The sequence below is a fragment of the Artemia sp. Qi Xiang Cuo genome, chromosome 6, assembly GCF_049724085.1.
Source record: "Artemia sp. Qi Xiang Cuo chromosome 6, ASM4972408v1, whole genome shotgun sequence".
Classification (NCBI taxonomy): Eukaryota; Metazoa; Arthropoda; class Branchiopoda; order Anostraca; family Artemiidae; genus Artemia; species Artemia sp. Qi Xiang Cuo.
Window position 1 is genome coordinate 69,349,946 of NC_142799.1, and position 9,421 is coordinate 69,359,366.

The following is a 9,421-nucleotide window of genomic DNA, read 5'->3' on the forward strand; positions in this document are numbered from 1 at the left end:
TTTTTTAAATTTGTTAAGATACAAACGGTTGTATAAAATTGCCACATAACCATCTCAAACAATCAGATTTTATTTTCACTTTCCTTGGTACTCTAAAGCTGTTTCCACAAAACTTAGCATGACCACAGTGTGGTCTTTGATCACTAGTAGGCTAATATTACGACTGAATCAGAATACGGCTAATCTAATCTGAGGCATAAGATAAGATTAAGCATGATTGTAATATTTTATTTTCGATATAGATTCAACATCATAATATAACATATAACAGCCACTATCCAACCGCTTTCATTCTCCTCGGTAATGCAAGAAGGGAGTTAATAATTTCAGAATGTCTCTTAGATTTTCGTTTCAGCAAAATATCACTGTTGCTCAACTTGCCATAGATTAAGGAATTTAATGTTTTTAGCTTTAAGTTATTTTCGGCTAAGTTTTGCTCCTGTGGTAGAAAATTGCCAAATATTGGATTGAGAGACTTGGGCATATCATCAACCTGAAAGTTAGAGAAAAAATTTTGCAGACATCACCACATAAACACAATATCTACTTATTTCTAAGGTAATGCAAGTAAAAGAGCCTTTCAAATTAGGTAAGAAAAAAACACCCTTCTGAATTAGTTCCTTTCACTAAAGGAACTCTTTGATTCTCTGAAGACCTTTGACTAAAATATTACTCACAGGCAGCACTGGCAATAGTGGCAAACTGGCAGCACTCTTGAATAAGAAGGGACAAAACACAAAGTTGGATCTAGACCAAAACATTGTGTGGGGGGGGATGTGACAAGGGTGCCAAAAACTGACAAAATAAGAAATTTATTTTTTTAAAGGGTGGAAACACAAAAAAAAACAGAATGAGGTGCCAGAAAAAATCTTGGAGAGGGGTCCTCCAGCCCCCTGGATCTGCAAGTGAGAAGAAAGTTGATCTTATGACGGCGACAACTTTTCAAGAGATGGAAATAATTAATAATAGACGTTTTCATGATAAAAATAATTGATTCGTCGAAAAACGTAAAATATTTGGATAGGTCACTCAAAATACATAAATAAGGCGAAAAACTAGATTTCAGCCGGAATAGTCTCAAATGGGCTATGAATTCAATCATCATGATATTGACTTTTTGTGTTGAAACATACATATACCCGTTTAAAATAGTAGGACGCTTTGACATTTTTCTGCAAGGTTAATAAGGAGAGTAGAATATGATATTGGTGATAGGTCTTATCTCACTTGCTGGTAGGCAATTTTTTCTTCCCCACACTATTTTTGTTTGTTATTAGTCATATTTGAAAAAAAAAACTCTTTTCGACATTTTGTGCCAGGTTGTAATGGAATTAAAAAAAAAAAGTTTATTCTAACTGAAAGGAAAGAGCAACTTCAATACTTCATACAAACATAATTTATTATACATAAGAGGGGGGCTGCCCCTCCTCAATCCCCTGCTCTTAACGGTAAAGTTTTTTAGTGTTTTATAAAACCTTCTTATTGTATTTAAACGGCCCTGGTGTCTCAGGAGTCGTTCTTAAAGAATTAGGACAAAAGGACAAATTGTAGCATAAAGAATGAGGTATTGAGGAGGGTGCTGCCTCCGTCATATACAAAATAATTTCTGTTCATTTTACGTTTTAGCGCAAATCCTTACTTTCAGCATTTCTGATCGTTTTCAAAATAATTCCGGGAAATACGCCTCCCCACTCCATAAGAAATTCCCCCCCCCCCAGAACAACTCCACATGCCAAATTGAGCTGCCAGAGAGAAAGTGAGATAAATAAAAATAATTCCGTATAGGAATTCTGGCTAATTCCCCCAATGTAAAATTTCCCCAAGAAAGTTCGCTCCCGGAAACTTCCCCTCCCCACGGAAAATTTTCCATACAGAAAATTCCCCCTGCATAAAAGCCCCTCCTCCTCCTCTCAACAAAATGTCTGTATACATCCCAATACCAAATTCTATATGTAAACAGTAGGCAAATTTCATAGTTTACAGCCCTTTTCCTAGAGGTTGTGGGGGGGGGTCATTTCATCCCCAGAGGCAATAAAAACAATAAACACACATCCGCGACCTTTCTTCTGGCAAAAGTACAAAACATACCTTTACTTTTCGGCGATGTTTCCCAATTTTTTCAGTTTCCCCAAGAGAATTTTCTCAGGCTTGGAACTTTTGATGGGTAACATTGGACTAAATGAAGTTTTGTATAATTTTAATCAGGATAGATTTCTAATTCTTGTGACGTACTTGTTGTTATCAAAGTTTTGTTTTTTAAAAATTTAAGTTACTATTGGGCCAGGTCGCTCCTTGCTTGCAGTTCGTTACAACAAACTGTTTGATTGTCTAACAAGGACAGTCATAGTTTTGTTAACTGTCTGTTTGTCTTTTTTCCTTGGAGTAATTGTGAGAAACTACTAGCCATAGAACATATGTAGAGGGCTCTTCAAACTGGAAAGTGATCGCGTAACAGCAGAAAGCCAACTTATGCTCTTTTTTTACCCGCCAAGTAAAAATTTTTGCCCGAAAATGGCCATAATACTAGCGAGCTAAAATTCTTAAATATTGAACCGACCCAAAAATGTAGCTCTTAGTCTTAAGCCTTGGTGTAATTGCCCCGAAGCGAAACCGTAGTACATACAAAATGAGAAGTTATTAGAGACAGTATACATAGAGGTAATACCAGGGGCTATGAAGTATTGAATAAATACGTGTTGACTTAAAGGGAGGGCTGGTAAGTCCTTTTTAGGGGGGGGGAGGAGAATTTTAGCTAAATCTCCAAAAGTTCTTTTACAGATTCAAAGTCTCCCAACCTTACAGTAGTAGAGAGGGGTCAGGAGGTCCGACGCCCACAATACCCCTTCGAATCCCGATCCGGACACTTTTTTTAAAAATTCCGACGCCCACACCAAATAAGGGCATAGCCTCCCTAGGGAGACTGATTGCGTAATCGGTCAATGACCTCTTTCCAAGGTCGATTTATTTGATGTTTCTATGTGTAATAACTCCGGGGCGAAGGTTGCACATGCGCATTGAATTCTAACGGGAACAATGTTATTGATCTAGGACTCGAGGGGAAGTGAATTTCCGAGAACTTGATTGCGTAATCGTTCGTGAATGTCATGGTGTCTAGAAATAGTATTTGTTGTTGTTGCTCAAGCCAAATGTTATGACTTTCCCGGAAACAGTTAGATCACGTGTTTCCTTCTCAGCCAATCAGCGAGTCGGATACATCCTCCTTCTCAGCCAATCAGCGAGTCGGATACATCCTCCTTCTCAGCCAATCAGAGACGTGCTTACATCTCCTTCTAAGTCAATCAGGGGGGGCGGAAATATTAGAAAAAGAAGATTGCAGATTGGGTTAGTTTAGATTTTTAGTTTATTATTTTATTACCTATTTAGTTTAGATTTTTAGTCTATTTTAAGTGTTTTTTTTATTACCTTTATTTAGTTTAGTTTCAGTTTGGTTTAGTTTAGATTTTAGTTTAGTTTTAGTTTAATGTTTAGTTTAGTGTTATAATTTATATTTTGTTTAGTTTTAGTTTAGTTTTAGATTAGTGTTTAGTTTTAGTTAGAGTTATAGTTTAGTAGTTTAGAGATTAGAATTTATTTTTAGTTTAGTTTTAGTTAGTTTAGTTTTAGTTTAGTCTAGATTTTTAGTTTTAGTTTAGTTTTAGTTTAGTTTTAGATTAGTGTTTAGTTTTAGTTAGAGTTATAGTTTAGTAGTTTAGAGATTAGAATTTATTTCTAGTTTAGTTTTAGTTTAGTCTAGATTTTTAGTTTTAGTTTTAGTTTACTTTTAGTTTTTTTTAGTTAAGAGTTTTCGTTTTACATATGAGTTTTAGTTAGAGTTTTAATTTAGTAGCTTAGTTTGGTTTTAGTTTAGTTTTAGATTAGTGTTTAGTTTTAGTTAGAGTTATAGTTTAGTAGTTTAGGGATTAGAATTTATTTCTATTTTAGTTTTATTTAGTTTAGTTTTATTTTAGTCTAGATTTTTAGTTTAGTTTTAGATTAGTGTTTAGTTTTAGTTAGAGTTTTAATTAGTTTAGTTTTAGTTTATTTTAGATTTTTAGTTTTAGTTTTAGTTTACTTTTAGTTTAGTTTAGATTAGAGTTTTAGTTTAGCTAAAGTTTGCTGAAGAGTTTTAGTTAGAGTTTTAATTTAGTAGCTTAGTTCGGTTTTAGTTTAGTTTTAGATTAGTGTTTAGTTTTAGTTTAGAATTTGATGTTTTACCTTAGAGTCATAGCTTAGACATTTAGTTAGAGTTATAGTTTAGTTTAGTTTTAGATTAGTGTTTAGTTTTAGTTTAGAGTTTTAGTTAGCTTAGTTTACTTTTAGTTTAGATTTTTATTTTTAGTTTTAGTTTACTTTTAGTTTAGTTTAGAGTTTTAGTTTAGCTACAGTTTGATAAAGAGTTTTAGTTAGAGTTTTAATTTAGTAGCTTAGTTAGGTTTTAGTTTAGTTTTAGATTAGTGTTTAGTTTTAGTTTAGAGTTTTAGTTAGTTTAGTTTAGTTGTAGATTAGTGTTTAATTTTAGTTAGAGTTATAGTTTAGTTTAGTTTTAGATTAGTGTTTAGTTTTAGTTTAGAGTTTTAGTTAGTTTAGTTTAGTTTTAGATTAGAATTTATTTCTAGTTTAGTTTTAGTTAGTTTAGTTTTAGTTTAGTCTAGATTTTTAGTTTTAGTTTTAGTTTACTTTTAGTTTAGTTTAGATTAGAGTTTTAGTTTAGCTACAGTTTGCTAAAGAGTTTTAGTTAGAGTTTTAATTTAGTAGCTTAGTTTGGTTTTAGTTTAGTTTTAGATTAGTGTTTAGTTTTAGTTTAGAGTTTTAGTTAGTTTATTTTAGTTTTAGATTAGTGTTTAGTTTTATTTAGAGTTATAGTTTAGTTTATTTTTAGATTATTGTTTAGTTTTAGTTTAGAGTTTTAGTTATTTTAGTTTAGTTTTAGATTAGAATTTAGTTTCTAGTTTAGGTTTTAGTTAGTTTAGTTTTACGTTTAGTCTAGATTTTTAGTTTTAGTTTTAGTTTACTTTTAGTTTAGTTTAGATTAGAGTTTTAGTTTAGCTACAGTTTGCTAAAGAGTTTTAGTTAGAGTTTTAATTTAGTAGCTTAGTTTGGTTTTAGTTTAGTTTTAGATTAGTGTTTAGTTTTAGTTTAGAGTTTTAGTTTAGTTTTAGATTAGTGTTTAGTTTTAGTTTAGAGTTTTAGTTAGTTTAGTTTACTTTTAGTTTAGATTTTTAGTTTTAGTTTTAGTTTACTTTTAGTTTAGTTTAGATTAGAGTTTTAGTTTAGCTACAGTTTGCTAAAGAGTTTTAGTTAGAGTTATACTTTAGTAGTTTAGAGATTAGTGTTTATTTCTAGTTTAGTTTTAGTTAGTTTAGTTTAGTTTTAGATTAGTGTTTAGTTTTAGTTAGTTATAGTTTAGTTTAGTTTTAGATTAGTGTTTAGTTTTAGTTTAGAGTTTTAGTTAGTTTAGTTTAGTTTTAGATTAGTGTTTAGTTTTAGTTAGAGTTATAATTTAGTAGTTTCGGGATTATAATTTATTTCTAGTTTAGTTTTAGTTAGTTTAGTTTTAGTTTAGTCTAGATTTTTAGTTTGAGTTTTAGTTTACTTTTAGTTTTTTTAGTTAAGAGTTTTCGTTTCTACATATGAGTTTTAGTTAGAGTTTTAATTTAGTAGCTTAGTTTAGTTTAATTTTAGTTTTAGTTTAGTATTTATTTTTAGTTTGGAGTTTTAGTTTAGTTTTAGTTGAGTTTTAGTTAGTTTAGTTTTAGTTTAGTCTAGATTTTTAGTTTAGTTTTAGAATAGTGTTTAGTTTTAGTTAGAGTTTTAATTTAGTATCTTAGTTTGGTTTAGTTTAGTTTTAGATTAGTGTTTAGTTTCTAGTTTAGAGTTTTAGTTAGTTTAGTTTAGTTTTAGTTTATTATAGATTTTTAGTTTGAGTTTTAGTTTACTTTTAGTTTTTTTTAGTTAAGAGTTTTCGTTATATATTTGAGTTTTAGTTAGAGTTTTAATTTAGTAGCTTAGTTCGGTTTTAGTTTATTTTTATATTATTGTTTAGTTTTAGTTTATAGTTTTATTTTGTTTAGTTTTATTTTAGTATAGATTTTTATTTTTATTTTTATTTTACTTTTATTTTATTTTAGATTAGATTTTTAGTTTATCTAAAGTTTTCTAAAGAGTTTTAGTTAGAGTTTTAATTTAGTAGCTTAGTTCGGTTTTAGTTTAGTTTTAGATTAGTGTTTAGTTTTAGTTTAGAGTTTTAGTTTAGTTTTAGATTAGTGTTTAGTTTTAGTTAGAGTTTAGTTAGTTTAGTTTAGTTTTAGATTAGTGTTTAGTTTTAGTTTAGAGTTTTAGTTAGTTTAGTTTTACGTTTAGTTTAGATTTTTAGTTTTAGTTTTAGTTTACTTTTAGTTTAGTTTAGATTAGAGTTTTAGTTTAGCTACAGTTTGCTAAAGAGTTTTAGTTAGAGTTTTAATTTAGTAGCTTAGTTTGGTTTTAGTTTAGTTTTAGATTAGTGTTTAGTTTTAGTTTATAGTTTTATTTAGTTTAGTTTATTTTTATATTATTGTTTAGTTTTAGTTAGAGTTATATTTTAGTTTAGTTTTATATTAGTGTTTAGTTTTAGTTTAGAGTTTTAGTTAGTTTACTTTAGTTTTAGATTATTGTTTAGTTTTAGTTAGAGTTATACTTTAGTATTTTAGGGATTATAATTTATTTCTAGTTTATTTTTAGTTAGTTTAGTTTTAGTTTAGTCTAGATTTTTAGTTTGAGTTTTAGTTTACTTTTAGTTTTTTTAGTTAAGAGTTTTCGTTTTACATATGAGTTTTAGTTAGAGTTTTAATTTAGTAGCTTAGTTTGATTTAATTTTAGTTTTAGATTAGTGTTTAGTTTTAGTTTGGAGTTTTAGTTTAGTTTTAGTTTAGTTTTAGATTAGTGTTTAGTTTTAGTTAGAGTTATAGTTTAGTAGTTTAGAGATTAGAATTTATTTCTAGTTTAGTTTTAGTTAGTTTAGTTTTAGTTTAGTCTAGATTTTTAGTTTGAGTTTTAGTTTACTTTTAGTTTTTTTATTTAAGATTTTTCGTTTTACATATGAGTTTTAGTTAGAGTTCTAATTTAGTAGCTTAGTTTGGTTTAATTTTAGTTTTAGATTAGTGTTTAGTTTTAGTTTGGAGTTTTAGTTTAGTTTTAGTTTAGTTTTAGATTAGTGTTTATTTTTATTTATAGTTATAGTTTATTAGTTTAGAGATTATAACTTATTTCTAGTTTAGTTTTAGTTAGTTTAGTTTTAGTTTAGTATAGATTTTTAGTTTTAGTTTTAGTTTACTTTTAGTTTAGTTTAGATTAGAATTTTAGTTTAGCTACATTTTGCTAAAGAGTTTTAGTTAGAGTTTTAATTTAGTAACTTAGTTTGGTTTTAGTTTAGTTTTAGATTAGTGTTTAGTTTTAGTTAGAGTTATACTTTAGTAGTTTAGAGATTAGAATTTATTTCTAGTTTGAGTTTTAGTTAGTTTAGTTTTAGTTTAGTCTTAGATTTTTAGTTTGAGTTTTAGTTTACTTTTAGTTTTAGTTTAGTCTAGATTTTAGTTTAGTTTTAGTTTACTTTTAGTTTAGTTTAGATTAGAGTTTTAGTTTAGCTACAGTTTGCTAAAGAGTTTTAGTTAGAGTTTTAATTTAGTAGCTTAGTTTGGTTTTAGTTTAGTTTTAGTTTAGTTTTAGTTTTACTTTAGAGTTTTAGTTAGTTTAGTTTTAGTTCTAGATTAGTGTTTAGTTTTAGTTTAGAGTTTTAGTTAGTTTAGTTTAGTTTTAGATTAGTGTTTAGTTTCAGTTTAGAGTTTTAGTTAGTTTAGTTTAATTTTAGTTTATATTTTTAGTTTTAGTTTTAGTTTACTTTTAGTTTAGTTTAGATTAGAGTTTTAGTTTAGCTACAGTTTGCTAAAGAGTTTTAGTTAGAGTTTTAATTTAGTAGCTTAGTTCGGTTTTAGTTTAGTTTTAGATTAGTGTTTAGTTTTAGTTTAGAGTTTTAATTAGTTTAGTTTAGTTTTAGATTAGTGTTTAGTTTTAGTTAGTTATAGTTTAGTTTAGTTTTAGATTAGTGTTTAGTTTTATTTTAGAGTTTTAGTTAGTTTAGTTTAGTTTTAGATTAGTGTTTAGTTTTAGTTAGAGTTATACTTTAGTAGTTTAGAGATTAGAATTTATTTCTAGTTTAGTTTTAGTTAGTTTATTTTTAGTTTATTATATATTTTTAGTTTTAGTTTTAGTTTACTTTTAGTTTTGTTTAGATTAGAGTTTCAGTTTAGCTACAGTTTGCTAAAGAGTTTTAGTTAGAGTTTTAATTTAGTAGCTTAGTTTGGTTTTAGTTTAGTTTTAGATTAGTGTTTAGTTTTAGTTAGATTTATACTTTAGTAGTTTAGAGATTAGAATTTATTTCTAGTTTAGTTTTATTTAGTTTAGTTTTATTTTATTCTAGATTTTTAGTTTGAGTTTTATTTTACTTTTAGTTTAGTCTAGATTTTTAGTTTTAGTTTACTTTTAGTTTAGTTTAGATTAGAGTTTTAGTTTAGCTACAGTTTGCTAAAGAGTTTTAGCTAGAGTTTTAATTTAGTAGCTTAGTTCGGTTTTAGTTTAGTTTTAGATTAGTGCTTAGTTTTAGTTTAGAGTTTTAGTTTAGTTTTAGATTAGTGTTTAGTTTTAGTTTAGAGTTTTAGTTAGTTTAGTTTAGTTTTAGATTAGTGTTTAGTTTTAGTTTAGAGTTTTAGTTAGTTTAGTTTTACTTTTAGTTTAGATTTTTAGTTTTAGTTTTAGTTTACTTTTAGTTTAGTTTAGATTAGAGTTTTAGTTTAGCTACAGTTTGCTAAAGAGTTTTAGTTAGAGTTTTAATTTAGAAGATTAGTTCAGTTTTAGTTTAGTTTTAGATTAGTGTTTAGTTTTAGTTTAAAGTTTTAGTTAGTTTAGATTAGTATTAGATTAGTGTTTAGTTTTAGTTAGAGTTATAATTTAGTTTAGTTTTAGATTAGTGTTTAGTTTTAGTTTAGAGTTTTAGTTAGTTTAGTTTAGTTTTAGATTAGTGTTTAGTTTTAGTTATAGTTATAATTTAGTAGTTTATAGATTAGAATTTATTTCTAGTTTAGTTTTATTTAGTTTAGTTTTAGTTTAGTCTAGATTTTTAGTTTGAGTTTTAGTTTAATTTTAGTTTTTTAGTTAAGAGTTTTCGTTTTACATATGAGTTTTAGTTAGAGTTTTAATTTAGTAGCTTAGTTTGGTTTAATTTTAGTTTTAGATTAGTGTTTAGTTTTAGATTAGTGTTTAGTTTTAGTTAGAGTTATACTTTAGTAGTTTAGAGATTAGAATTTATTTCTAGTTTAGTTTTAGTTAGTTTAGTTTTAGTTTAGTCTAGATTTTTAGTTTGAGTTTTAGTTTACTTTTAGTTTTTTAGTTA

The 9,421-nt window shown here is 27.0% G+C and overlaps 1 long non-coding RNA gene across 1 annotated transcript in view; it reads right to left on the bottom strand.

The window, feature by feature from the left end:
* Positions 1 to 214: 214 nt before the first annotated feature.
* LOC148951552 (uncharacterized) overlaps positions 215 to 9,421 on the bottom strand; it is a 92,031-nt gene continuing 82,824 nt past the window's right edge. The window contains exon 2 of the long non-coding RNA XR_016141877.1: positions 215 to 493. This is a non-coding gene — a long non-coding RNA (uncharacterized LOC148951552). The remainder of the gene's footprint in view (positions 494 to 9,421) is intronic.